General features: G+C 36.7%; 1 long non-coding RNA gene across 1 annotated transcript; it reads right to left on the reverse strand.

Moving 5' to 3' along the window:
• Nucleotides 1-4,137: 4,137 nt before the first annotated feature.
• LOC126816663 (uncharacterized) lies at nucleotides 4,138-5,941 on the reverse strand. The gene is made up of 3 exons (XR_007678491.2): nucleotides 5,819-5,941; nucleotides 5,046-5,383; nucleotides 4,138-4,414 (listed from the first exon to the last, which is right to left on the reverse strand). It is a non-coding gene; the product is annotated as an uncharacterized LOC126816663 (long non-coding RNA).
• Nucleotides 5,942-6,742: the final 801 nt, after the last annotated feature.

Consider the following 6,742-nt stretch of genomic DNA (forward strand, 5'->3'; position numbering starts at 1 on the left):
CACTGTTCACAGACAATAACTGGCAGTCAGAACCGTGTTCATTTCTTATATAATTATAACCAGAACATATGGAAGAATATCCACATAATTTATGACACTGGTGTTCATTGTTCACTTTACCTGTGAAATAAGGTCTTCCACTAACCCCGGGTTGATTATTTTCCGATGAACATTCGGCTTTAACGATGACCAGTAACGTCAAGAAATACAGGAAATACGTCGACCAAAAGGAGTTCATTTTACTGACTACTTTCAGTTGTAATCTGTAGAGCAATATTCCTCAAAGAAAGACCTAACGGTACTATATAATAAGTAATTCCAGTATATATTGAAGATCAACTTTATATACTTGTTTTAAATCCGGATATATATTTGTTATATGGAGAAAAAATCCCTAGTCCTGCTCCCCTATCTGAAGTGCTAAGATGCCTTTTTTAGAGAAATATCAATTTTTAGATTTCATGTGTGAGAGCCCACATAAACATGTTGATACTTACTGATCGAGATCGGCGTGATTATCAAGTCACTCGTACAATTGAACGAAATTCCTTAAATGAGTTGATTAACTCCCTTAAGGATATCTAACTATTATTTCCAGATTGTTCAATATTTTCATTTAAAATTTAGAATTAAATAACCCTTATCGCCACCTTTTTTCTGATTTTGGTTCATATTGTTTAATCCAGTTTTATCTACGATGTCTTGTAAAGTCTTTAAACTATTACTATTACCCGATCTCTCAGTTGTCGCGTATCCTGTCCATTCTTTGGTGTGCTAAAATATTCTTCGTAACAATTCATATCGAAACAAACGCCGACACAAAACGGAATTAATTTTAGGAATCCATGATCTGGAATTAATTCCATTTTACTGTAAACACCTTAACATGTCTGTGATGCTGGTGAGAAGGTAATAAATTGAATTCGATTTACATCGCTGACGGTATGAATACCTTAAGGAATTACAACAGAGCTATATATATAATAATGGCAAAAAATGATCGATCTATTTCCAGAAACGCATTTATGAAATACAATCCGTGGGTTTTAACGCCTTACTTTTTTGCTAAAAGAAAACAGACTAATGAAGCCACGCATATTTTCTGTTGCCTAATTTGATTTCTTACCGATATGTGAAAAACTTATTATTCTTGAGCGAGCCGAACAAAATAAATCTATTCTAGTACTATGAAGCCTGGTATATACACATCTACACATTGCGTTTTTGCATGTAATAAAGGACAGATGGATTGTGCCTTCTTTGGATTTGATAACGTTTTATACAAAGTAGTGACAAATTAGTAGTAAGTCAATTACATATTTATTGTGTCCCAACAGGTGGAGCACCGTCGAACAAATTTATAGTTCTAAAGCACCAGTCGAGCGACAAAGACAGTGTTTAGTCGTTCAGATGGGACGAAAACCAAGGCCCCGTATACACATTGGCGTGCGCGTAAAAGAATAAGAGTAGGACGCTGCCCTGCCAAAATGTACCTCATATTACACTGTATGGCGCATGTCGTCGTCAATAGCCCAGTCGGTGCAGATAAGAAGAACGTTAACCCCCATTTCATTTTATTTGATTACCTGATAAAATTTCTCCTGTGTACCACATATATATTTTTGTAGTTGACAATAATTAAGTGCTTGTCCATGCAAAATCGTGCAAAATCGGGAAGGTGAGGGGTCGGCCGATTCCATTCATATTCATAGGGTTTGGTCATGCCCATGAGACTATTCGATAGCCAAAACCGCCGATCTCAGAAATTATTGACCCTAGCCGAGATACGACAGGCAGGTGTTTTGGGGGCTTTTTTCTCATTTTTTCGTCAATTTTAGGCAATTTTAGCTGCTGTTTTTCAGGTTGTAATAAGTACTTATGAAACAAATGATGATTCGATATATTAGGCTAGGAAGTAATGTTTCAAAAAAATGAAGAAAGAAAAATCTATCTTTCCACTCTGGGGTGCCATAGGGTTTCCACGATTTCAAACTCCGGTTTCCTCCCACTGCTAAAGACACCTACGCGCAAGCGAATTATTGAAATAAAATTAAACCATGTGTTAGTTTGTGTCGAGTGGACGTTAAACCCCCTTCTCTCTCCCTCTCTCTAACAATTTCAAATTCGATATAAGAGTAGGCGATAGTGTCGCTGTAGTGGCAAAATTTCTCTCATAGCACATTGTATGGCGTATGTCCGTCTTCATTACTACATTAGCCCAGAATAGGAGCAGAACAGTAGGACGTTAAACCCCATTTCATTTCATTGACAATTTAAAGTAACTAATCAGCCAAAGTCATCAACATTAAAAATACTAATTATTTGTCTGTTTAAATTAGTATTGATGTTGTGAACTTACCGGGAAAAGATGGCCGTCTGATATCCAATATTTAAGAAAAAATAATCATTTTACCATTGGTACACGAATTGTGTACCATAATCCGTTTCAACGACATTTGTAACAAGGGACTCGAAGAACGAGGCTAGACGTATTCCACAAGTCATGCCAAACGGTGACGCCACATTCTTATCTGGAGAGCATGCGTAATATATATACTATGCGTGTAGACTAGAATAACCAGACTTTAGAGATTGCCATTCGATTGACACTTCTGGCGTATTTCGCCGAACAAAACTGATTTGAAATTAGAGTAAAAACTGAAACAATTGAATGTAAATCAGTTTATATACATTCACATTACATTATTATGTGCGTTGCAACCCATTTGTGTCAATTTCTAGGTCCTTAATATTAGCGATTTAGCTCCTTTAAAGGCTCTGCTGTCATTTTTTTTAGCGTGGTTTACGATATTCATGTCTGTTTATTTTCTGATCCTTCCGCCTCAAAACCTGGTAGAAAATGTAAATTCAACTACTAGATACAATTCTAGATAATAATTTCATCGAAAAATGGCATGTAAAAGGGGTAAAAGGGAGATAAACAGAACTGTTCGCAAACAAAGGTACATTAAAAACGACAAAGCTAGATATTGTATTAAAATTTATATTCGAAAACAAAGCAAGAAGTGAATTGTTTTATATAATATCAAAATAAAGAGAAATAAACGAAATATGATGGAAGCCTGGAAAATTTAACTCATAGAATATTTACACACAAATTGCAAACACAAGTTGCAAACACAAGTTTTATTTTGTACTACCCCTACCCCTACCGTCTTTGTTTCAGCAATGATATGAATAGTGAATATAGCATTTAAAGGACCACAAGCGAATACGTGCAGTAGAAATTAAAACAGTACATCATTGTTCCTAACATTGTGTTGAAATATTGGGTCGCTGATATGTTTGTCGCGGGGTGTATTATAAAATATAACTGAAATATTGGGTCGTTTGATACGGAAGTGTTTGTTGTGGGGTGTATTATAACCGAAATATTGGGTCGTTTGATACGGAAGTATTTGTTGTGGGGTGTATTATAACTGAAATATTGGGTCGTTTTGTACGGAAATATTTGTCGAAGCATGTATTATAACTGACATATTATTGGTCGTTTAGTGTTGAAATACTTGTCATGAAGTGTATTCTAAACCAAAATATCTGTTCGTTTAGTGTAAATATACTTGTCACGGGGTGTATTATAACCCAAACTATTGGGTCCTTTAGCATGGAAATAGTTGTCATCGGGTCGTTTGTTACGTGTATTCTTGTCATAATATGTATTATAAATTGAAACATTGAGTCATTTAGAGTGGAAACATTTGTCGCGGGGTGTATTTTAATAAACCAAAACACTTGCCATGGGGTTTTTATAAACCAAAATATTGTGTCGTTTACTACGAAAATATTTTTTATGGAGTGTATTCTAAACCGAAATATTGGGTCGTTTAGTTGTCATGGGGTGTATTATAAACCGAAACATTGGGTCGATAAGTACAGAATAAATATTTCTATAGAAATAAGAACAATGATGTCGCGATGATGTCGCGATAAACGTAAATCATTTAAGAGCACGAACTTAGAACATTTGTTATTTTATTGAAGCAAAAAAAAAATACCACCTATCTACCTGTGGTCCATTATAATTAAAAACATATTCTTTTTTTAAATGAAAATTTGACTAATAGCATTCGCCATCTTCTTAATATTTATATCCTATTAGGACAACTACCAGCCTTAAATGTCTTGTTAAAGGAAATACAACAAAACCTATTCAAATTCCATTTATGCTTCTATCTAGCTGATTTTTTTTATATTTCCTTCTCGTTTCATGACCAGCACGAAAAAATACATATGCAAGCAACGATTAACAATAACCATCTCTGACGATTCGTATCGTCGTTCTGAGACGTTGTGCAGATACGCACAGATCACATTCACTCAGGTATGATGATCCATTCGACCCACAGACTCTTCCGTAACGAGAACATTTTTGACCATATGGTCCACAATTTGCCTGAAAAAGTAAAATGAAAGTTTTTGTGTACCAATCTTTAAAAGTATATTGCATCGATTGCAAATCGAGCTGTGTTACTTATTACATTTATTTGTTGTAAACTTATATTGCGATTGAGAGGGTGGGATTGGGTGGGCGAATGGTCTAACGCGTGCACATTTCGATCCCACACTCGTACGTGACAAGTAGGGTCGCCTGTCCAATCTCATGGGTTTTCCCCGGGGCCCTCCCACTTCTAAAGACCTATATTCGCAAGCGAATCGTACATTATTATGTTATGTTAGATATTTTTAAAACTCTACTCCTCTCTATATAATGCAGATTGAATGTATATTTTACTTTTTCCTATCCATTGAATTTTGGAGATCGAATAGATGACCTACATTTGAGTTAAACATTTTAGTACTATTAAGTAAAAGAATTGGGCAAAAGTTACATAAACTTACAAAAACATCTTTTCCTCCATAAGTACATTATACAAGATAACAAAAGGCGCCAAATAAAGGAGAAATTTAAACGTGTGCTGAGGAATAGATCGCAAGATTGACAACAATGACCATGATATAATATCCAAGAATTATTCCAATGCGTGCAAGAATCTTGAAATTATAACCCCATTTACAATACTTACGGTTCTTCCTGTTGACTGTTGTACGTTATATGGTTGACTTTGTGGTGCATAGTATGTCTGGGCTTGTTGTTGCTGTCGTGATCCGTATGGAGATTGGATATTTTTATTCAGCAACTGCCATAATGTGTTAGGAAAGCTATCTCCTTGTTGGGAATAGCTACTACCAAAGTTTGTTCCAAGGTTGAATGGAAACCTTGTTGAAGGAGAAGAGGCTGGAAAGTAGTGACTGACAACATTTTGGAAAAATGCTGGTGCACCATTGGTTGGTCTGTACGTTGGTCTGTATGTAGGCCTTGTTGGGGCTGGTAGGAATGGCGATTGTGACGAATCACATGAGCCTGAAATGTAAATGTAATAGAGTTTCAAATAGAGGGAGTTCAAGAATGGTGGATAAGTCAAGAAAGAGTGTTTTTCTCCTGTTTCAATTACTATTGAATAGTGATTCTCAGAATGTGAAAAAAGTTTTCAAAACTTGCAAAGAGTAATGAGATTGAACGTACATTCAACACTCCGGACTAATAATCTGGGTCGTAACTAGCTCAGAGCAACGAGGGGGGCGGGAAGTGTTCTCAGGGTTACTGTAAAATTGACGGACAGTGTATGTTTATGGGCGACAATTTTTTCACGGGGGGGGGGGGGCGAAACTTTGTGCGGGGGGGGGGGGCTTCGCCCCCCTTGGACCCCCCCACCCATGAGTTACGGGTCTGCTAATAATTCGTAGGGATCTATAGTTTTGATGTACAGAATCTGAAATATTTTGACAACCTACTTACCATCATGTTCTAAATAAACATTCCAAGCTCTTCCTTCTTTGTCACTCATCCATTTGCGTCGACAATATTCACAACTATTTGCGTATGTCACTCGGTCACTGCCACAGACAGGAGTTAAGTCCCTTGTACAGGGATGGATTTTAGCATTTTTACTAATCGGTGGACACGACACATTCACAAAAGATGAGACAATTTCTACATCTAACAGCACAACAACTGAAAATAAACAGAAAAAGATCTTTTTAAAAACCTCTAAAAACTCCATGTTGGTTGGTGCTCTTGGTCGTCAAAGATGGTTTGGGGCCGATATTAACAACAGACAGCTTTATGGATAATATTCACTAGGTTTATTAACTGCAACGTTTCATTGAGGTTGCTCTCGCCGTTATCAAGCAATGAATACAATCAAACATGTTACAGAATGTTATATACTAGTGGATAACAATAAACTAATTAACAGTTTAAAAGTTAGATTGTTGCTCCTTGTGTGCTTCTCCGGCCTCTGATTTAATAAGTTATATATCGCTTTCACTAAATGTCTTTCAAAGACTGTCGGAGGCTGTAACAAGGGGCGTGTCCGATAATTTTAGCAGGAAAATGGTTCAGTGTGGCGTGGGGTTTGGCGAATTACCCGAGAATTTGATAAAATCGGAAGCTCCCAAACAATATCTTTGATCATGTAGGTGGAGTGGAGTGTGGCCAAAACGGGGGTCATGATTTTCACGTTTTGTTTGACGTTATTTCGATGAAATGAAATGAAATGAAATGGGGTTTAAAGTCCTATTGTTTTGCTCCGAACTGGGCTAATGAAGACGGGCATACGCCATACAGTGTGCTATGGGGGAAATTTTGCCCGGACAGCGGCACTACGGCCTACTCTTATATCGAATTCCAACTGTCAAGGGATCTTTTACGGGCACGCCA

Source organism: Patella vulgata, chromosome 3 (genome assembly GCF_932274485.2).
Source record: "Patella vulgata chromosome 3, xgPatVulg1.2, whole genome shotgun sequence".
NCBI lineage: Eukaryota > Metazoa > Mollusca > Gastropoda > Patellidae > Patella > Patella vulgata.